The 24908-nt window shown below is 34.2% G+C and overlaps 1 protein-coding gene across 1 annotated transcript in view; it reads right to left on the bottom strand.

Moving 5' to 3' along the window:
- LOC115447655 overlaps positions 1 to 24908 on the bottom strand; it is a 181137-nt gene that overhangs the window by 36976 nt on the left and 119253 nt on the right. The window lies entirely within an intron of this gene.

The raw sequence follows: 24908 nt of genomic DNA, 5'->3' as shown, positions 1-24908 counted from the left end.
AAATATAATTTTGTCTACGAGTAATGGCTTTTGTTCGAGGCCGATTAACTATAAGAATATGTTGATCCTATTATCGTAAAATAAATAAAGTGTTTTTATTTCTATTTAGTATTTTTGTCGGCGATAATTATCATTTGTGTCTAATGAGTAAATTTGGTTTTTAGCTTTAAGTTTATTTTTAACCGAGTTCAAAAAAAGAGGAGGTTCTCAATTCGACTGTATATTTTTCTTTTGTGTGTTTGTTACGCGATTATTCTGCCACTTGTGGACCGTTTTCGAAATTCTTTTTTTATTCGTTCGTTACTTCTGAAGTAGTCCCATAGTCACCAAGTCAGGATCTGTTGATTGGATCCTGCAGAAATTGAAGGCAACTCTCAAATTTTATAGGCCCACACATCGGTTTTTCGCAAATTTTATGAAGTAAGTAACTTTCGTACTTGCGTATGATAAACATTATCGTATGTAGCTGAGCTGATGATGGAAGGTACAACTCCTTAAACAGTAAGGAGCTACTCGAAGAGGCATCGCCTGATTTAGTAAATCTTTTTATGTTTGAAAGGGGTTTACCATTTGGACTCATGATTATTACTAACACGAAAAAGCAAAAAATAAAAACCTTTTAACAAAAAATAAAACCGCCTTCAAAAACCAAATAATAGTTTAATATTACCTACATACTGGTTACCAATTTTGGAGTCGGTGCCTAATAAAAATTAAATTATCATAAGCTGTGTTTGCGTTTTTTATAAAAAAAATCAAAGACTTTAATTTTAAATTAAAATTAAAATTTTAACTACACGATATTTTTTTTTTCATTAACACAATAATCAGTTTTTAGGTATAATCATGATAAACATCGAGCAACCATATCAGTGGTATAAAAATGTACGAATGGGAACAAAATTTACGTAACATAGAAAATTCAAAAAGTAAGCTGTTGCTGCACTAAGTTTTGATTCCTTTTGTTGTGCATGGGGATGCAGCTGTGAAAATTTATACTAAAATATTCTAGCATTTGCTCGCAAATCTTTTCTACAAATTATCTTTATTTACCGTTATTTTTAATGAGACATATAATAACTTAAACCTTTACTTAATAGTAATACATTGTTGAAAAACGCATTTAATTCCATGCCATAGTTATTGCATGATGCGTGTACAAACATACAGACAGATAATTAACAATTCTAAAACTGTTGTTTTGAATTATTTTTCTCTAAGGAAGACAAACCTACATTAGGTTTTCTTCGATATGAATAATGTAAAGACATTGGCTTATTACTACTACCTGATGATTTATTGTAAAGATATTTAGTAAACTACTATTGTAATACCATGTTACAAGAAAGTCAAATTTTACGGGAGAAAATTGCATAATTGGATTTTTATAATATAAACTAACATTACTCAAAATAATTGACAACATTACATTTTTCATATTTATATTTTACTAACTGTTGCTCGCGGCTTCGCCTGCGTGAAAGAGTTTTCCGTGATAACTATTTTTTCCGACTTATTTGATATGTAAAGTTATGACCAAATTACACAAAATCATTAAAATAAATGAATAAATTGTATTATTATGGCGTATAACCAATATTACTGTGAAGTTTCATCCATGTCCCTTCAGTAGCTTTTTTGTTAATAAGGAACAAAATACATACATACATCCATCCTCACAAACTTTCGCATTTATAATGTTAATAGGCTGTAGTATAAAACTAGGAGTCCAAGTTAGGACACCAATACTCTTTCTTTTTAAAAATTCAGATATTTTCATTTATGATTTTCTATTTCATTTTTTTTTTCTAAAATGACGTATGCATCAAATGCTATCACATATACAGCTCAAGACGTTCGCCCTTTGATTTGCATTTAAATAAGTGGAATGACAGTTTTTCTTTCTTTCTCTCTTTGAAAGTGATACTCGTGATGTAAGGCGCCTTGGGGTTAAATCGGACGCTTTTTCAACGCGTTGAACAGTCTCCTCGAATTATTCTTTTATAAGAATTCTATTTATATCATAATGAATCATTAACTTAGCTATATGTTATTAAATATACTTACTAAATGCCATATATTTTTTCAATTTCTTAAATATACTTAACAGTTAATGTTTTATAAGCTTTAAAAAAGTACTATATTTTTAGAAATGTGTGGGAAAGATTACTAAAACGATAACTAAAACCGTCTATGTAAAAGGGATTCTAAAATCTATAAAAAGAATATATTCTGATCTAGATAGGTATTTATAAAAATTCAAAAAAATATATAAATTTCGTAACATATTTTTAGAAGCGAACTTTGTTTTTTTAATAGTTCTAGGTATACAATCTTATCCCACATGAGTGATGATTTATAAAAATATTCGAAGAAATAGTTCTAACATATATGTATAAATAAATATAACAAATAAACAAAATCGATCATTCACCTAAGCTAAAATAAATTACATAATTACTGAGTTCAGACGTTTTCGTGTATAAATTTTGTCACAAACTTGCAATATTTTACAAGTGCTAGATCGAACGATTTTTATCCGTTCTTTAACGACAAATAGTTGTATGCGTAAAGATTGGATCTTAAGGAATATAGGTGTTACGACAAATTGGAATAAACGAGATATTTATTTCCTTTATGATACTATATATCTATAAAATTAATTGAAAACAGTAAATACTAAATTAAAATTAGGCATATTCTTGCATGGGGTTAATCCGGATCTGCCAGGAAACGACGAAATACCGATATTCTGTTTGTTAGCACTATAAACATAGTTAACTTGAAGGAATCATTCATGTGAACTAGTGGAACGTAGGGAACAAGATGGGGTCGCAGGCAGTGTTGCCTGAAAACAATAATTAGTGGGGAATCTGCAATGAAACACATTATATGAGACACACTATGAAAATCAGATAGTTTCCTCAACCCCCAGCCTTCGCGCACGGTTTCCAAGTGGCTTTTACCACTACACCACCGTAGGTATATTGAAAGTAAAAGGCAATTTATGCAAAATAGTAAACTACAATATGTTATCGACAGAATATGCAGCACAACACTATTAATTAATAATACTTTTTGCACTTATGTACAGGGTTTAAGCAAATATATTAGGGTTTTTGTTTACTCACCGATGGAAGCTGATGATTTCAGTTTCATTTTCTTTACGAGAAAAATGAGAATTACATTTCACAATAACGCAGGCCATTGCTTTTTCGTAGGGCTATATTATACTTAAACAGCACTATGTATTTATTAAAATTAACAACAAAAATATTACAAAACATGTAGCCACTTTTGAAAAGCACGCGCTAAAGTATAACGTAACTAAATTGTGTGGGAGCGTTTGTAACATTGTTTTGAGGTTGGCAAGTTGGAACATTTGACATTTTATTTGCTTTTTAATTCGGCATCGTAAAGATGACCAAAGGTAACCATTTCATAATTTTAAAGTGTACGCAAGCCGACCTTAGCAACATAATATTTGTCTCGTTCTTTTCAACGGTTTTGGCCTATTTGAAAAAAAAGGATAAGTATATGAGGGTAATTTAGATTCCTTCTACGCTTGTTCTTGTTCTGAGGAAACAATCGTGTCATATTTTTTTGAATAAATTGTAAGATGAACCAAGAAAACTACTGAATTCAACCGCATGTACTATGTCATCAAGCAATTTTCGTTTTTTTTTTTTGGACAATAAGTATTAAAAAAATAAATACATAATCGAACTCAGAGAGAAAAAATTAAGAAACGGCATTTTTGTTTTAGGCACGCTTAGATTTCGTAATATTGTAAATTTCTGTAACTGCTCAATGTAAATCCTTAAAATCTTTTTAAAAATATTATACCTTAATACCGTATAAATATGAGTGAGTGATGTAATAAAGTGTAGAAAATTGGAACGAGTTCTGTCACTGCTCCAGAAAACAAAACAAGTCTACAAACAGTTTGAAAGTATGTCATGATTTTTAGATATTGTTCGTTCATTTGTTCAGTTACATTGTAACTTTAAGCTGTCATGATTATTATGAACTTATTTTTTTAATGAACCTAGAGAGGCTCATCATTCAGCCCATCTCTTCATACTATTTTTAAAAACAGGCAGACCCCAGACAGGCTTCTAAACAAAATACAAAATTATTTAAAAAAATTACGTCGATTTGACATCCTTCGCCTTTTTTGGTTAGTTAATTTAATATAATAATGGGACCTTTAAAAACTGTAAAATGTAACTCCACATAAAAATTAACCATACCCTTACAAAATATTAAAAAAATATATAAAAGGGAGTAACTTTTATGGAATATAAATTATTATATTTTAAATAAGTGTTTGCTTGTGAAGTTTGAAGGGTTTAATTAGTCAATATTTTAATTAAACTACGCCCGGCATATGCTAGGAGAACTTGGCTAGACAAGCTACATTTTAAAATGTTCAAACAGTTACGGCGAACGTAGAACACCGTAAATAATCGGTCAAAAGTCGGCTAAAGTAAACCATATTAACATTTACTTCTGTATGTTATAGGATTCCCTCGGTCCTTGACGTAAGTGGGCTTGTAAGACCAAAATGTCCGATTTATTTCTATCTATATTGCAATCGGATACGCGTAACTGCAAATATACTTTGATACAGACGTTGAAATGTTAATCAATACGGAACCACTATATGTGCACTAATTTAATAAAGAGGAAAAGTTTGTTTGTTTGTAGGTTTGAAGGGGCTATTTCGATGATGATTTCGATACAATTTCATATAATGATAGTTTGAGATACTGATTTTTATCCGGGCTAAATATTTACCACGAAAAAACTTTTACGCGGGCGGAGCAGTGAGCAAACATAGTAAATTATAATAGGGGCGGATCCATTGAAGTCTAACCAGGTATATAATAAGTAAGACATCAAACATATTAAACGTAACATTTAGACAGGAACCTTTGCGCGTCGTACATGTTTCATTTCGTATCACGTGATACAAAGGGAATACAGACGCAACGTCCCACTCACCAGTCACGACATCCTAATGAATTGACAGCCGTCATATCAAGCACCGGTATAATCTCACTCTATAACACGATATCAGAAAGCGTGCAACGTGCTTAGATTGATCATGTTGAAGGATAACGTTTAAATAATATTGTGAATAGGAGAAGCGTGTGCCTTGTAGAAAATAGCAAGAAGGAGATAAACATTATCCTAAATGTGAAAAGTTACGTATATGTTTATGTCTTCAATGTGAACGCAGAAACTATTGAAAGGATATCGATGAAATTCATAAATGAAATGAAATAATTTATTTGAACTAGTTAAATGTTATACATTATTTAGATTTCGTCATTATTAACTCCACTACCAGTTCGGAAAGCAGTTCTCATCAGAGAAGTACAGGCAAAGAACTCTGGTGTTGCTCTTTTCAAAATCAGCTTAACGTATAATCTTACAGAACATGATTCACAGAAAAAAGAGAACACATTTTTTTATTGCTGTTTAGAGCAGTTCATTTATATAAAATAACTAGCTTTTGCCCGCGGCTCCGCCCGCGTTATAAAGTTTTTCAGGCTCAAGTTTTCCGTTATAAAAGTAGTAGTTTCCCGGGAGCCTATGTTCCTCCCAGGGTCTCAAACTGTCTCCATATCAAATTTCATCTTAATACGTTGGGTAGTTTTTGAGCTTAACACGTTCAAACGGACAGATCCAGCGGGGGACTTTATAGTATATTTTTTAGAACTTTTTAAGTGGAACAATCCCGTCATACATCATTGTTGCATAGCTTTAACCGTTTACGCAGCGCAGGCAACGGAAGCTCTCAAAACTAATAATTTTCCCCGTTTTTGCAACATGTTTCATTACTGCTCCGCTCCTATTGGTCATAGCGTGATGATATATAACCTATAGCACTTCACGAACAAAGGGCTATCCAACACAAAAAGATTTTTTCAGTTCAAACCGGTAGTTCCTGAGATTAGCCATTACTGCTCCGCTCCTATTGGGTATAGCGTGATGATATATAGCCTATAGCAATCCACGAATAAAGGGCTATCCAACGCAAAAGATTTTTTCAGTTTGGACCGGTAGTTCCTGAGATTAGCCATTACTGCTCCGCTCCTATTGGGTATAGCGTGATGATATATAGCCTATAGTACTCCACGAACAAAGGGCTATTCAACGCAAAAAGAACTTTTCAGTTTGGACCGGTAGTTCCTGAGATTAGCGCGTTCAAACAAACAAACAAACAAACAAACTCTTCAGCTTTATATAATAGTATAGATAATTAATAATAAATAATATAAAATAATAATTAATAATAAATAATATAAAATAATAATTAATAATAAATAAATAAGATAATAAAAGAAATTTTCCATACGAGTGCAAAATCCTCTCAGGAACATTGAAATATAAATACACACACAACATCACGCATTTTATCCCCGAAGGGGTATGCAGAGGCGCAACCATGGCACCCACTTTTCGCCAAGTGTGTTCCGTCGCATGATGTGATAGGGGGCGAGCCTATCGCCATATCGGGCACAAATTCCAGACTCCGGGCTGATACTGAACAATAAAACCCAAATATCACTTTGCCCGACCCGGGATTCGAACCCAGGACCTGAGAGCGCTGCCGTACCGCGCATGCAGTACAACTACACCACCGAGGCAGTGAAATATAAATACCCTTAGCAATAAGTAATTGCAACCGAAATGACCAGAATAGTCCACACAATTAGCACCCGTTTACGTGTATGACGTATTTGCCAGGCTAGGCGCCAGCCATCGGCTTCCTCAACCATATTGTAGGGAAGTGGCAAGAAAATCACACAAAAATACTTGATCCCAGGCATTTAAATCCTCTGTGTATTCCCAGATCTTGTAATAAGCTTTATTACACAACTTTCGTTTAATAGTGGTTTGGAATTTACTTATATTTAAGGACTTGATCTCAGTGAAAACTTTGTTATAAAAATGTATACAGCAACCCTTAAAAGCCTTGTTTATCTTTTGGAGACTTGTTTTATGATTAACTAAATTATTTTTGTTTCTAGTATTTAAACTATGTATATCGCTTACTTTTGTAAATTTTTCGAGAGTGCTGTTTAAATGGTTAAGAATTAATTCCTGTCATTTTATTTTAAACTAGTTGACCCGACAGACGTTGTTCTGTCTTAACTATGTATGCACTCGCGCATTCTGTCGATCGCTGACAGTTACTTCAAACCACTGACAGTTATCTATATATATAAAAATCAATTGCTGTTCGTTAGTCTCGCTAAAACTCGAGAACGGCTGAACGGATTTATCTTATCTTGGTCTTGAATTATTCGTGGAGGTCTAGGGAAGATTTAAAAGGTGAGAAAAATTCGAATAATTGCCGGGAAAATCCTCAAAACAGCATTTTTCTATTTCCCATACAAACGTTTTCTAAATAAAATGGAGAGTCAATTTGTAATTTATTACCGCTGCATAAAGTTCAAATTCGCGTGCGCGTTGGAGGATCTAATATCGCGTTCTGAAACTCAACAAAAGTGAAAGTGAATCGCGAACGCGACAAAATTGCTTAGTCTCAAAATACATAGTACATAAATAGTGGTCGGCTTCGAGAAACTCAATTTTAGCTAACTTCAGATGTTAATATAATATATAACTCAAAGGTGACTGACAGTGATATATCAAGGAACAGCCCAAACCATTGGACGGATCGGGCTAAGACTTTACATGCATAAAGCTACTATGACGTAGGCATCCCCTAAGAAAGGATTTTGATAAATTCTACCCTTAAGGGGATAAAATAGGGGATGAAAGTTTGTATAAATGTTCTTAGATTTTCGACTGATTGAACTGAAATTATAGATTGGGGATAAAATTAGTTTGAACCTATAAGTACCGGGAAAATATGTAGCAAGACTTTTATCAAACAGTGGAATTTTATCCTGGAAAACACCTTCACGCGGGCGAAGCCGCGAGCAAAAGCTAGTGTAAAATAAATATTGTTGCCAAGGGAAATGGGGATTCATTTTTATATAGGAAGTATCATCTGCAAACAACAATACCTCACATTAATTATCTCTTATAAAATAATGTAAGTCATTTATATAAATTTAAAAAAGAAAAGGTCTAAAAATGGAATCCTGTGGAACATCCATTGTAACTATAAAACCAGGAGATTGTTTTACTTATCCATATCGTAAAACCGATAAGAGTTAAAGACTGTTTAATTCCGGAAAATAGCGAACATCTCTTATTTCAAGGAAAATAATTAAAGCGAGCTACAAGCAACAATGCCTAGTATAGAAAATAAATAAATTTTACAAAATATATATCGTTTCTTAGATTTTGTATCAAAAAACATCTACAAGTCTTACATATGCTTTATCACTGGCAATTTGTCCTGAGACCTTCCTTTCAATTCTATGGGTTTGTAGACGAATTGATTCGCTCCAAACAATCGACTTCATATTTTATCTAGATAATTTGGGTTGAACATTTCGTGTGTACGACGTGTGCTATCTTATCGGGCAAGAATTCTATGAATTTGCGGTCGGCCTAAATATTCTGCGACGTTTGCTTACTTGTATAGGTAGGTGTTTATTACATTCTGATGAGATTGGGATGTTTCGTGGATCCGAAGATATATCGATTCTTCCAATAATCTTTGTACATTGCGGAGAGTTTGGCAGTAGTAACCTTCTTATTTTTAAATTCATGAATGTTTTAATAATATAATAACACAATGTAGGTGTCGCAAAAAGGAATATTTTTTTTATCAGACCTACTGGTGGTAGTAAACTTAGCTTCATAATTGAAGTTTTGGTAAAACGGTATGTCCTTCTTATTTGACTGTTTGTACTCGTCTAATTCTCTGAAGAAATTAAAACATTATATAGAGATTTTTTTAATTTCTAACTTTTCTAAAATATTTCTGTATGTTATCTTAAAAAAAGATCTATTTGATAAATATCAAGTAACAATTTTCAATTCAATCATTTTAAGGATGGCGAAGGATTTTCTCAAAATCTAAGTTATAATTCAACGTAGACAGTAGCCAACACATTAAAATAATTTTTGTTAACATTTTTAGATTAGTATTTCATAGGGTTTGGGAATTCCCGACAATTTCAAATTCCCGAGACTCGAAACAGCCTACAATCAAATTCCCGGGAATTCGAGATTTTTAAACTAACTACTCAACAATTTTTAATAGGGTTAAGCCTTTTATAAAGAATTTTAATTGAATTAATTTCTGGTGAAACGAATTAAAAAAAGATAATGATTAGTAAAAATCAATATTTATTACAGAAAATTAAATCTTAATAATTTTAACCAAAATTTCAGTCTTAATATTTGCTTTATTTCTTTTAATCATACACAGATTCACTTTTAAGCAGCTAAATCCTATAGTTATAAAATGAACTTAGTGGAAAATCATACTAATTCTTAATAACTTTACTATTATCTAGTAATTCTAGTATCTAATCATTAGTCATGATATAAATATAAAAAATAAAACAGACTTGTAAATCTGTCTTTTAAATAATCAACGAACACATTAATTAGACTTCTTTGCCAATTTGATAAAAATGGCTTTTAAAACAACAAACATTACACCCACACCGACATCATAAATGAAATTGACGACTGACTGACTCAACTGATACAGACACTTTCAAACGTCACAGAGCAACGTATATGGCGGCATTTACTGTGTTGTGCACTCAGTAGTTACATAGTAGCAAGTAATTATTCCTTAAACTAACAAATCGCGCTAGGCTCCTTCAATTATTTGAAAGTGAAAATTTTTACATAACAATTTCGACAATTCTGTGTAGACTCGAATGTTGACTAAAAAAATCTCTCAAGACATATAAAATTACGAAAAATCCCGAGAATTCGAGGCCGGACAGGTCCCGGGACCCAAAACCCTAGTATTACAGCATTCTGTGAATCATACCACGTTGTCTATTAGTTTTTATTTATTTCAAAGAGTTATGTTACAAAGAAACTGTTAAACCTGCATTCTATAAACGGAAAAGTTTTTCATTAACATATTTTCGTATGTGCCTGGTGAGAATTGCGAGAAATATAAAAGCTAAAACTTAAAGAAGGTCTGAGCGTAGATATCATCCTTCTCATTTTACGAAATCCAGGTTCTATGTCTGGTATCATAAATGTCACGACAGAATGACACATGAGACCTGAACAAATAGATCACCGCAAAAGGAGTAACTTAGATAGTAGTGGTTATTACCATTCTTATTTGAAAGTTATCTTTGTCCTTTGGAATAATAACTGTGAGACAACATGCAAAAAACGTCGTCGTTTTTAGAAATTACTGTTCGAAATTTGAAAACTCTTCAACAAAAGTACCGAAAATTAAAAATCGTTTAACAGTTACCCGATTTGAAAAGAAATCATATTACGCAATACTGCACAATAAAGCTAGGTTCACGATGCAGTCAAAATGGATCCTTAATCCTGTACTGTGAAATCGTAAAATAGAAATCACACTACGAGGCTGCAGAGTAAGAAGTTGAAATGTGTTTATCGTATTACTCGGTGATGTCATCACGTGTGGTCTAGTAGCTACACCTGGGGTGTCAAACAAGAACTTTATAAACACGCTACATCTTTGAGTTATATTTATTGCAGCGGCAGTTGTTACATGTGTGCAAATTAAATGTAACAAAAAGAAATCGGTGATTAATAATCTTGACCGCCGCGTAAGTTCTTTCGATTTCCTAATCTTTGTTTCATTACTTCGGTATTGGTTAGTATAACGGCGAGACACGAACTAAATGTAACATTTTACAAAACTCTACACTAACATTAACAACTATTTTAAGTCACACTATATAAAAAAGTACCTTTAAGAATTGGAGTAATATAAAAATGAACGGTAACATTCCATCTCATACTCACCGGAACACATCTGTAACCCAGTATTATTCATAAACAAATAGTTTTCTTTAGCAACCCGCCTCTCATCAGCCTCTAAAAAAACTACGTCGACCTAATTGCAAAGAATTACACTCGCGAGCGCCTTATAAATATGTATATAACCCGTGCCGTTTCCATTGCATTTCGTTTCGTGTGGGCCATCTGTTTTATGTTCTACACAAGTGCCGGTCGTATTGACATCGATATAGTTCGCACATGGGCCTCGAGGCTCGAATTGAGTGCCTTTTTTAATCGAAGCTCACTTACATTGATTAAATGTACCAACACTTCTACATTACGTACTTTATCTGCGGACCTGTTAAATTTAATGTACTACCTATCTAGGAATTGAAATGTATTGTTTACTTGAGAGTGACCACAGTCTATATTGGACTTAATGTTAAGTGTAGTGTGGCTGAAAATAGTGTTGAGTAACGCGAAGTTTTATTGATCGACTATTGGTAAAATTAAGCTGGTCTATCTCTAAGCTCAATTATCGCGAGGTATAAAATTATATTATTATCCTTAACCGTGTTATCTACATTTTTTATGAAGTTAAATCTCAAAGAGAAATAATGATATCAGCCCTGTATACTGTCCCACTGTTGGGCACGGCCCCCTCCAAACCACTATTAAACGAAAGTTGTGTAATAAAGCTTATTACAAGATCTCAGAATACGCAGAAGATTTAAATAATAATATTAATAATAATATCAGCCCTGTATTATATACTTGCCCACTGCTGAGCTCGGGCCTCCTCTACTACTGAGAGGGAATAGGCTTTAGTCCACCACGCTGGCCTAGTGCGGGTTGGTAGACTTCACACAGCCTCGAAAAATCCTAATAGAGAATTTCTCAGGTATGCAGGTTCCCTCACGATGTTTTCCTTCACAGTTAAAGCAAGCGATAATTCACAAAGAATACACACTTAATTTTTAGAAAAGTCAGAGGTGTGTGTGCTTGGGATTTGAACTTGCGGACAATCGTCTCGGCAGTCCGTTCCACAACCAAGTAGGCTATCGCCGCTTGTATCTCAAAGAGAAAAGAATGAATAAACTCATGACTACACACAACAACAGTACGGTCTTCATTCCACTAGAATGGCCTGTGTCGGGGATATTAAGAACTACGACGACCTCTTTAATATAAACCAAGGCTCTTTCTTAACAATTTAGATCCCACACGGATTTTTAGGATGCAGAATAACATAGACATACCACTAATAATAATAAAATATAATATGTTCTCTTTTAACTTTACTATAACGAGACCTGTTGCTGAAATAACATAATTGTTTGTTTTTACACATGAGTAAACCGTGATGCTTAAAATAAAAAAATAGGATAGGACGTAGACAGAGTCCTGAACATAGGCTAATTATATAATACGTATAGTTAGTACTTAAAGTTTTTGAAGGGTTGAGCCCTAACAAGACTTATGCAAGATAACGCCGTTTATTGCATCATATCTTATAGCTATACTTACTTCTCTACGTAGAAAGATATCATTCACTAGATGTTACTTGCGGCTACGCCGGAATAAACTGGCATTCCTTATATATTTAAAATTGATACCGTGAACCTATTCAAAGTAAAAATAGTTTATATATTACCTAAACCATGGGCTATCGATAAGCCACCAGATCGTAGGTCCATCTCGTGGGGGGCCTGCCTACGCTGCGTCTCCCGGTTCGTGGTCGCCAATCCAGAACTTTTTCGTCCCCACGGCCGTCGGCTCTGCGAGCTATGTGCCCTGCCCACTGACACTTGAGTTTCTCAAATCTAATCCAGGCTATGTCGGTTACTTTGGTTCTCCTGCGGATCTCCTCATTCCTGATTCAATTCCGCAAGGAAACTCCGAGAATAGCCCTCTCCATTGCCCACTGGGTGACTTTCAGCCTTCTGATAAGACCCATAGTTAGCGACCACGTCTCACTTCCATATGTTATCTTTCTTTGTATGGCGTTTAGTAAATTTAACTTAACATAATGTAACATTTAATAAAACAAAATTTGCTGTTTTCGACTTGTGTATCACAAACTTGTCAACAAAATATACGGCACAAAATCAAATAAAATGCTAATGAAACTTTTCCTGTCAAACATTTAATTTCAAATTAGCTACTTGACGAAGTGATTGTACTGTTGGAGAAACTTTAAACATTTTAATTAAACCACTTACGAAGTACAATACGTTAAGAGTCCTGCGATCGGTAACGGGTGAGGGTATTTTAACTGGAAATAGTGATGTACCGAAGCTACCACTTTTAAAAATGGATGAGAAAGATAATAGGTATGTATCAAGAAGATTAGAAAAAAGAAAAACATTTTCCTTTGTTTACTTTAGTTAGTGACAAATAATTATTTTATTGGGACACAAAAAATCTTAGCTGTAGGTACCTACGCCCTGATTGATTACAACTATTATAATAACTCAAAAGCGCATATCAAATATACACAAAAGTTTTCATTTATTATTGTTGGTAAGACTAATTTAATAAATTAGTTGCAATTATGGAAGCATGTTTGATATAAAAAGTCGAAATAAAGATGCCGCAATAAATGTACCACAATATGTGTTTAGATAGTATACGCAAAGAAAATATTTATTAAACAAATATAGATCAACATTGAAGTCCACCACGTTCTGGCCAAACCAGAAGTATTTCTTGGATTAGTAAATTGCGATTAAAAGAAATCATAATTATACGTATATGTCGGTGACACACACATGAATAACCTGACCATAAGGGGATGCTGTTCCTGACATATGATGCCAGGAACAGCGTCTGTTTGTCTGTGTCTGTCTGTTGGTGTTTTTTGCTGTGCTGTTTTGTGGGTTAGCTCTTTTAAGCTCACCTACAAAATATAATACAGATAGATTCTTAACGGATACCAGCCTAGTACGCAGGATATATTATAGTGCACACGTGTGTGCGCAATACACAGGTGCAAAGTGCACTCTCCGTTCTTTCACTCTCATTGTCAGGTGAGACGGCAATCCGACACGACCTGAGAAAGATCAGGCGCAGAACCAACAGCTTTATGTGCTTTCCGAAGCCCAGTGGTAACATACCGCCAACTTCCTGACTCCGAGCTGCGACTGAGTAATTTTTTAAGATAGGAAATCCCAGTCACTATTATTTGGCCCTAACGGACTCGGGATTCGAATGCAGGATATATGTCACAGAGGGAATTGGTAAACATATTAGTCAGGAAACGACAAATCAACATAATTGTATAAGGAATCAGGCTACTATAATTCAGGCGACCATCGATTGCACATAATGCCTTGTTGGTGAACATTATAAAGTAAATCTTACTAATATATTTTCTATTTTCGCTCTCTAATGCATTTTTCTATAGAATTCAATCCTCCTCGAAATCAGATCGGTCACTTCTCGGTTACTTTTCAAGATGAAGAGTATGAGAGCTCTTCTATGTTCGTATTTATAAATTATTACGTAGATATTTATTATTAACTAGCTTCCGCTCGCAGCTTCGCCCGCGTGGATTTCGGACTTAAAAAATGGAGGGGGTGCTCAATTTGTCGGGATGTTTTTTTAATGTATGGTGGTATGCAGGTGGTCCGATTGTCCGGTCAGGGTCTGATGATGGGATCCTGGTGAAATCGAAGGAATCTTATAGCATGATTCAGTATTCACACGTAATGGCTTATTATTAGTGTATTTCATGTATAACTTTGGTGTTTCTATATCGATTTCTATGATTCTTTTTTATGAAATATTTAATAATGTTAACTTTTTAATTAGGGATGACTGAGAGTGTTATAAACGTAAGAGTAGACAAATATAATAAGAATGCTTCGAACTGCTAAGCTATCGGGAGTTACACGTGTTATTGTGAGTCAACCATAAAAGATAGACATATGCTGTCGTGGGATATATTTTACATAATTTTAAGGAGAACATTTCCGTCATACATGATTTCTGCGTAGCTGTAACCATTAAGGTTGCACACGCGACGGAAGATTAAAAAATGGAGTAACTTCGCCCGTTTTCCCACATTTCCCTTCACTGCTCTGCTCCTATTAATTGTAGCGTGATGAAAAGTATACTATAACCAGCACAGGAGTATGACAAATAATTGTACCAAGTTTCGTTAAAATCCGTCGAGTAGTTTTTGTTTCTATAACGGTTATAAGTACAGACAGACAGACAGACAGACAAAAATTTTACTAATTGCATTTTTGGCATCAGTATCGATCCCTAATCACCCCCTGATAGTTATTATTTTGGAAATATATTTCATGTACAGAATTGACCTCTCTACAGATTTATTATAAGTATAGAAGATTGCTTTATTTATTTTTTGTATGTTTATTTGTATCTTTACCACGAAGTAAGCTCGATGCACCTACTTACTTTATTTATCTCTATAACACTCTAAGGTTGACGAGGGGAACCTGCTTTTTGCATTAAGTCCGCCGATATACCTATACATATTATGAATATAAAGTGCAAATAAAATAAATAATAATAAAATGTCCTTTTACCGATGTCTTTAAACAATCCGCATTCGGTACAACCCTAGATCGAAACTTCAACTCTGTAACCCAAGCTTACATGAGAACTTACGCTAATAAAGTTGTAAAACTCCTTTGTTTCTCACCCTAGAATACACGACCACTTGTATTTTCGGTTAATAAAGGCAAAATAATTATATTATTAAAACGCTGAGGTATATAAAAACAATTTACGCTGAATTATGAACGAAAGTTTTTGTCTTATTTCATTTTAATTAACTTTTCTGACGCTCGGCTAGCCGCTGAATTGTGTGGTTTATTTTATTTTCGTTGATGGTCAGTTGATTGTTAAAGAGTCCCTTGGCTGTAATATCTCATTTTTACACTTTAAATATTCATTAAATTTAAAAGGATAAGTATGTTACTTCGCTTCGTCATATTACTTTTTATTATAACTATTGGTAAAACAACAAAACCGTTTTTTTTTTATTATTACATACATACATCATAAGTTTACAGTTTATTGACGTAAGTTTCGTGAACGACAACAAAAATCACATGAGGTTTCGCCGACAGTTATAAACTATTTAATAACGGTGTTCTGTAAATTAGTGTTGTTTCAACGATAAACTGTCATGCTGTGTCGATTACGAAGATGTCGACAACCACTAGTTTACAAAAAAATATTAATTGTATTAAATACTTCGTCTCTTAGTTATGAACTACGTGACTAGAGTAGAAAATATAAGTAAAAGTTCACCCATCACCACAATCGAGTCATAGTTTTGGTGTTTTTATTGCAAAATCAAGTCCATAACATAACAATATGGAAAGCTGGAGGAGCATAAATTATAGACATAGGTCTAAAAAATTTAAGACTTTCAGATTTTTTTTTTTATAAAATGAGCTATAAAACCTTTTTTCATGCCAAGTTTCAAGATTCTAGGTCTGAAGTACCCTTTAGGTTTTGATTCCCTTGCGAGTAGTTGCGGGTTTGAAAATATGCGGCTTAAATTGCTGTTTCTTTTGATTGCGTTGATTTAGAAGTTTGATTTTTTCACAGCTTCAAGGGTCAGTAGACCAGAGTATTTTATATAAATTTCAGCTTAATACCTCCACGCGTTTTTGAGAAAAAGGGCCTTGACAGACAGACGGACAACAAAGTGATCCTACAAGGGTTCCGTTTTTCTTTTTGAGGTACGGAACCCTAAGCAAACCTCTAACCTGTCTACAATGGCAGTGACTTTATCACGAGTAATTCCCTTAACCAATCCCATAAAATGACACGGATTCCTGTCGTATTTTTTACCACATTATAGCACACAGTATTTAGTAATTTAGATTTCTGTATGGTGATGCTTCTCTTTATGGGCGATTGTATCGATTACGCTCAGGCGAAATACATGCTAGTCTACCCATTTAATTGCAAGAAAAAAATCATAAGCTTGTGATCATATAACGGAAATAGTAAATACGAAGCTTGCCAATTATCTAAGACTAGCTTTTGCCCGCGGCTCCGCCCGCGTTATAAAGTTTTTCGGGCTAAAGTTTTCCGTTATAAAAGTCACGCTATATATTTTCCCGGGAGCTTATGTTCTTCCCAGGGTCTCAAACTGTCTCCGTACCAAATTTTATCCTAATACGTTGGGTAGTTTTTGAGTTTAACACGTTCGGGCAGACCGATGCAGCGGGGGACTTTTGTCTTATGATATATTTTTGTAGAACTTTTGAGAGAAACAATCCCGTCATTATTGTTGCATAACTTTAACCGTTTACGCAGCGCACCCAACAGAAGCTCTCAAAACTAATAAATTGTCCCCGTTTTTGCATCATGTTTCATTACTGCTCCGCTCCTATTGGTCATAGCGTGACGATATATAACCTATAGCACTCCAGGAACAAAGGGCTATCCAACACAAAAATATTTTTCAGTTCGAACCGGTAGTTCCTGAGATTAGCGATTACTGCTCCGCTCCTATTAGGCATAACGTGATGATATATATAGCCTATAGCATTCCAGGAACAAAGGGCTATCCAACACAAAAGAATTATTCAGTTCAAACTCCTAGTTTCTGAGATTAGCCATTACTGCTCTGCTCCTGTTGGTCATAGCATGATGATATATAGCCTATAGCACTTCACGAACAAAGGGCTATCCAATACAAAATGATTTTTTTAGTTCGAACCGGTAGTACCTGAGATTAGCCATTACTGCTTTGCTCCTATTGGGTATAGCGTAATGATATATAGCCTATAGCACTCCACGAACAAAAGGCTATCCAACGCAAAAATAATTTTTCAGTTTGGATCGGTAGTTCCTGAGATTAGTCATTACTGCTCCGCTCCTATTGGGTATAGCGTGATGATATATAGCCTATAGCACTTCAAGAACAAAGGACTATCCAACGCAAAAAGAATTTTTCAGTTCGGGCCGGTAGTTCCTGAGATTAGGCATTACTGCTCCGCTCCTATTGGGTATAGCGTAATGATATATAGCCTATAGCACTCCACGAACATAGGGCTATCCAACGCAAAAATATTTTTTCAGTTTGGACCGGTAGTTCCTGAGATTAGCGCGTTCAAACAAACAAACAAACAAACTCTTCAGCTTTATATCTATACTATTATTCTATACTTCTATACTATTATATAAAGCTGAAGAGTTTGTTTGTTTGTTTGTTTGTTTGTTTGAACGCGCTAATCTCAGGAACTACCGGTCCAAACTGAAAAATTCTTTTTGCGTTGGATAGCCCTATGTTCGTGGAGTGCTATAGGCTATATATCATCACGCTATACCCAATAGGAGCGGAGCAGTAATGCCTAATCTCAGGAACTACCGGTCCGAACTGAAAAATTCTTTTTGCGTTGGATAGCCCTTTGTTCGTGGAGTGCTATAGGCTATATATCATCACGCTATACCCGATAGGAGCGAAGCAGTAATGGTTAATCTCAGGAACTACCGGTCCAAACTGAAAAATTCTTTTTGCGTTGGATAGCATTTTATTCGTGGAGTGCTATAGGCTATATATCATCACGCTATACCCAATAGGAGCAGAGCAGTAATGGCTAATCTCAGGAACTACCGGTTCGAACTAAAAAATCATTTTGTATTGGATAGCCCTTTGTTCGTGAAGTGCTATAGGCTATATATCATCACGCTATGACCAATAGGAGCGGAGCAGTAATGGCTAATCTCAGAAACTAGGAGTTTGAACTGAATAATTCTTTTGTGTTGGATAGCCCTTTGTTCCTGGAATGCTATAGGCTATATACTTATATCATCACGCTATGCCCAATAGGAGCGGAGCAGTAATCGCTAATCTCAGGAACTACCGGTTCGAACTGAAAAATATTTTTGTGTTGGATAGCCCTTTGTTCCTGGAGTGCTATAGGTTATATATCGTCACGCTATGACCAATAGGAGCGGAGCAGTAATGAAACATGATGCAAAAATGGGGACAATTTATTAGTTTTGAGAGCTTCTGTTGCGTGCGCTGCGTAAACGGTTAAAGTTATGCAACAATAATGTATGACGGGATTGTTCCTCTTAAAAAAGTTCTACAAAATTATATCATAAAACAAAGTCCCCGCTGCATCGGTCTGCCCGAACGTGTTAAACTCAAAACTACCCAACGTATTAGGATAAAATTTGGTATGGAGACAGTTTGAGACCCTGGGAAGAACATAGGCTCCCGGGAAAATATATAGCGTGACTTTTATAACGGAAAACTTTAGCCCGACAAACTTTATAACGCGGGCGGAGCCGCGGGCAAAAGCTAGTAATAGTATAGATAGATTGTCAATATCACGCAGGTCTTGGTGACCACGAAAAAATGGTGGCTTGCATATATTCGTGTGATCGGCAAAATTTGTTTCATGCTTGAATATTGTGGTACACACGACACATTGAATACACTATAATACAAGATGTGTTCAGAAAATTAGTTTTTTGAAAAAAGAAATATTTATTCGTCTACATAAATATGGTCGCCTTCAAAATAGTCCCCATTAGATATTAGGTATGCATTTGTGCCAGTGCTTCTTCCAACCGTCGAAATACTTCCTAAACTCGAATTTCGGGATACCCTTTAGTTCCTTCAGCGCTTTTAATATCATCTACGCTTGTAAAACGACGGCCCTTTACGGTTTTTTTTTATTTACGGAAATAGGAAAATGTCACACAGAGCCATGCCTGGCGAATATGGTGGCATTGTTAGTATTGTTTTTGACCAAAAATTCAGGAACAAGCGATGAAGTGTCAATTCAACAATTTTGGATCAAATTTTGCTGCCACGCGTTTCATACCCAAAACATTTGAAAAAATTTCATGGCATGAGCAAATCGATGGTTAACATCATCAGTGACTTCCTTGGTTGTGATTCGGCGACCGTACATCATTTCTTTCACTTTTTCCACGTTTTCATCAATTGTTGATGAGCTGAGGCGTGCGGGGCGTTCCTAATCTTTAACATCTTCACGGCCATCTTAAAAACGCTTTTTCCACTCCTAAACTCTTGTTTTACTCATAGCAGACTCACCACGGGCCTTTGTTAACATTTCACACACTTAGTTACATTTTATTTATTTTTTTGCGCAAAATCTGATAAGAATTCTCGGATCCATTTTTTTAACCAACAAAAATCGCCGAGCTCTTAAAATCACGTCGTACTTTAGTGGGTGCCACAGACAAAGTAAACCATGAATATAGCTGAAAATTTTATCATAATTCATGGACATGTATATAAACATAATAATAAAAAACAATTACAATCAGACTCTCCAAACCAGCGAAATATAAAAATTCCCATTAGTTTTTTAACACACCTCATATATACATTGCGTCCTCTATTGAGTTTCTAATATAATAAATGAAGTCTGTGAAATTACTTTATAATGCCTACCAAATGCATAAACTGCTTTATGGATTGGGTTACATTTTGATACATAGACACAGACACACACACATAAAATCTTAGATTAGTAAGTAGCACGGAACATAACTTAATCCCAGCATAACGCTGCGTGGAAAGTATATTCTGAAAAAGGAATTTTAAAATATTGAAAAATACATTTTGGGCCGATCCAAGACCAATAAATTATATATGAATGCATAAATTATAATATGGTCCGTAACACGCGCTTTTAAGAAAACAAATTAACTTTCCGTCCTGATTTTTAATAGTAACGCAAAAATGCACAGTGTTTTTACAAACAAAAATATTTGCATTTCTTTTGTAAAATATCTCATGCTAAATATTTTTTGATAAAATGTCCAAGCGTTGAACCATGGAAACATCATGGATTTTTTTTTAAAGAAAATACTTAAGAGATTTATTGTTCTAGTACAGTTTTGTGTCTGTAGGTTGTAGTTTGTGAAGAACTCTTTAATACATTCTTCTCATCCATAGGTAATGATATTCCAAAAAACTATCAAAATTATAGCTTTTGCACATTAACATACCTGAATAATCATGTGTCAGCAGAGGTAAACGGTTTTCAGACATTGCACGTCGAACGAAATATAAAAAATAATTAATAATCTTGATTTAAATATATCTATTACTGGTATAGATGGTATTAATACTAAATCCATTAAATGCATCAGCAGTTTTATAGCTCAAAACTTAGCTGGTTATATAAATAAAGTTTTAAAGAAGGAGTATTTCATAATAGCTTAAGGATTGCAAAAGTAACACCCAAATACTAATCGGGCCCGAAGACAGATCCAGGAAATTACCGACCTATATCCGTTCTGCCTGTTATATCAAAAATCTATGAAAAAATGCTATTTAACCGACTCAATAAGCATCTAACTCAACTTAATTTTCTATAAAAGCATAAATATGGCTTTAGGCCTCATTCTAATACTCTCTCTGCGACTATTGTCTTAATGACCAAAATAAAAAATAATATAGATGAAAAAAAATGCTTAGGTATTATTATAGATTGTAAAAGAGCTTTTGACACAATACAATTCTTTTAGAAATACTCAATGATTTGGGTATAAAAAAAAGGCGCTCAAAGTCTTTCCACTCATATTTATCAGGACGATTTCATGTAGTAAGAATGGGCGAATATCAAAGCACCCCAAAAACATTGTTCTGTAGTAGTCCTCAGGGATCTGTATTGAGCCCATTACTATTCCTAATCTATGTAAATAACCTAAGTAAAATAAGAGTAACAGAGCACGTAACTATGTATGTAGATGACACTAGTTTATTTTGGCCCCAACTTAGGTGACTTGATAGTTGATAGATAAAGCACAACATCACTTATTCAAATTCTGTATCTGGTGTCAATGTAACCTACTTATAGTAAATGTAACTAAACCTCTTATATCTATATTCCACGCAAAGAACAAAACAATTTCAACCTATAAGGCACTGCACAATAACTAATTATTCATAGCACTTTTAATAAAAGGTACCTAGGTCTGCAACTAGACGATACGCTATGCGGGAAGCAACACATATAGCTATTGCTCTAACATAAATCAGTAGGATGTATACCCCATAAAGTATGTATGACCATATATAATTCGCTAATCAAGTCGCACTTAGAGTACTTTATAGAATTTTGGGGCTCAGCAGCTATATCAAATCTAAAAGAGCTGCAAACATCACAAAATAAAATCATAAAAACACTTTTTAAATTATTTAAAATGGCTGACACATGTACCCTGTATAATAAAACCAATATATTTAACATAAACAATTCTATACAAATACATCCTGTATTCTAATTAGAAAAATATTAAGTAATAAAATACAATCAGACATTCAATTTATAATGAGAATGTTTGAGGGAGCGCAATTATACAATAGTCTTCCAAACAATATAAAAGATAGTAAATCAATGGAGATATTTAAAATAAGGCTAAAAATTTTGTAAGGGAAGAAATGTCTTAAATACATGTAAAGATTTATTGAGCTAACTTTAGTTTTTAAGTAACTTTAATTTACTAACACTAATTGTAAGTGGACATCTTGTCATTAATGAGGAAAATAAATTCTCTAAACCCAATTCAAATGAAAACCCTAAAGAATTCATACACCTTTTGTTTGGAGACAGTATCGTGAAAATTCGTGACAACTCGTTTCTATGTAAATTTAATCTATATTTTTAATCCAACTATATTTTTCAACTCTCAGTTACTACTTCTAGACTTACCTCTACATACGTAAACTAAATTTACAGATACCTCTTTTATATAAAAGAGAATTCTGAACTACTATAATATTATAGTAGTAGTAGTAGAATTATGTAAAATATATCTGTAAAATAGGCTGTACGCATTCAATAGGTTCAATATTGGGCTGCGAACTTATTGATGTATGCACTTAACATTCGGGTGTAATATGCAGTGTTCGCACCAAACGAGCCAAAAACAACGATCACCGAGTAATTACTATAGAGTGTACACATTTACCTTCTAACGATAAATGCAAATAGATACAGTACGAGTTGTGAAATCAGCTACTAGGGCTGTGGCGTGATGCGACAGCCCCGGAGTGTCGACATTGGGTAGTAACTCACTAGTTTCGTACCCATAGTGGTGGTAGCGATAAAGAAAGAAAGAAAATGAGACTAAACTACACGATAACGGTGTATTGGGCTTACGTTTCGTTACTCCTCTCTAATCGTTCCTTCAATGCCGTGGTGCGGGACCCTATATCATTTGACTTAACGTCTTGATGGCTAGGTATGACGGTTTCTGCCAGATGCAGTGCCTCCGGGATAAAACCTTTCGTTACATAGAATATTCTTTACCTGATATGGTCCTAGCGCGGTTAATGCGTTTAATAAATTCATAGTGGCGCTTTCATTCCAGTAAAAGTCTTACACACGATCGGAGACGCGAACAAAAGCTACATGCAATGCTGGAAACAGGTAAATTCCGATAATTAGTTTAATTTAATCATATGAAACTGTATGCGGTAGCGAACAACGGCTATACCTTTTAATTCAAGTTTGTTTTATGTCCTGGTTTAATGTTTTTGTTTTCTTTTTATCATGTTTGAAAAACGTCTTTCTATAACTGAATAATGACCAGGTCGGGAACGCAGGTACATATATATAGAAAAAGTGAAAATGGAATGATTTTAAACTAAACCATAAACCATTTTTTACTTTACCAATACCCACCATCATAAAAAACAATACATATATATATACGCGAACGTTCATTTTATTTTCCAACTGACATTGGTCTACGGAGACTATCAAATATACACACCGTCATTAAGTTTTAATTGGAAAGTTGTATGTATTCTTTATATAATAAAGTTATTTTAATAAACTTAAACAATCTCTGTGTGAATATTTAGTATTAATATATAATAGAATAAGTACCGTCGCAACAAAAAATACAGATATATATAGCCTTAAAACTTCTAAAAATAAAATGTCATGATCATTTTAATTAAAATTTAAAGGTAAAATATACACAATAGACACGATGTCAAATTAATTAGTTAATAATTACCTTACTAAAAAGTATTAACTATGATAAAATTAAGACTGAGTGTGAATGATGTCAATGAAGATTTAAATATCGTTGATATTGTGAACGAATGGCGAATGTTTTTTTTAACACCATAATGTTTAAGATTATAATCTATCGAACACGCATTAATACGTTATGGCAATTTTACCTTTAGTTAATTTAAAATACTGCATTTATGGCTCTACTATTTGGGAAAAGAGAAACTACAGACCGTGGCCGAATGAACCAGACTAATGTATCGGGACAGCCCTACTAGTATCTGTAACCAGCATGGACGAACTCGAATCGGCGCGGAGCGGCGAGCGGCGAGTGAATGTGTCAATAAAGCCGTCGTTCACTGCTCGATAAGTGTCCCGCCGTAGTAAACAAGCACTTGTGCGTTTTATGTGTAATTAAACACGGAGACGGGCCGAGGGAGAAGGCGGTTCATTGTTCCCCTTTACTGCTGCGATACAATGGTTATTTTTCTCGGATTTTATCGTGTTTCACTTTATTTACTACGATTTGGTCTATAAGAATTTGTATCGAAATAAATATTTTTAGTGAACTAAATACTCATTTAATATATGTGGGCCATATCCTTAATAGAAAAAAAAAAAAAAAAAAAAAAGATTGATTGTTATCTATGGTAGTAGGCTGTATGGCTGAGAGCCTTTGCCTTCTCCTTAAGGAGTAAATCAAACCAAAAAAAAAAAAATATCTATGGTAGTATTCTCTTGGGTAGAAATAAAAGTCGCAGTTGGAGGAAAGCGCGGGAAACCTTTGAATTTGGCGGGTGTCTTTTTTCATGTTAAATTAAAAATAATTATTTTTATTCAGAAATTTAGTCAGATAAGTTGTAAATTGTATATATTTTTCATTATTTATTTAATTTTAGTGTAGTGTATATAGAAAACATCTATTGGTAAGTGAGTATTTACTTAATTAATATTTAGTTGGGAGTTGGAATGGACGAGCCCCAGATCCTGGGGTGATGTTCCCTAACC

Source organism: Manduca sexta, chromosome 24, assembly GCF_014839805.1.
Source record: "Manduca sexta isolate Smith_Timp_Sample1 chromosome 24, JHU_Msex_v1.0, whole genome shotgun sequence".
NCBI lineage: Eukaryota > Metazoa > Arthropoda > Insecta > Lepidoptera > Sphingidae > Manduca > Manduca sexta.
This window is presented reverse-complemented; position numbering and strand designations above follow the sequence as displayed.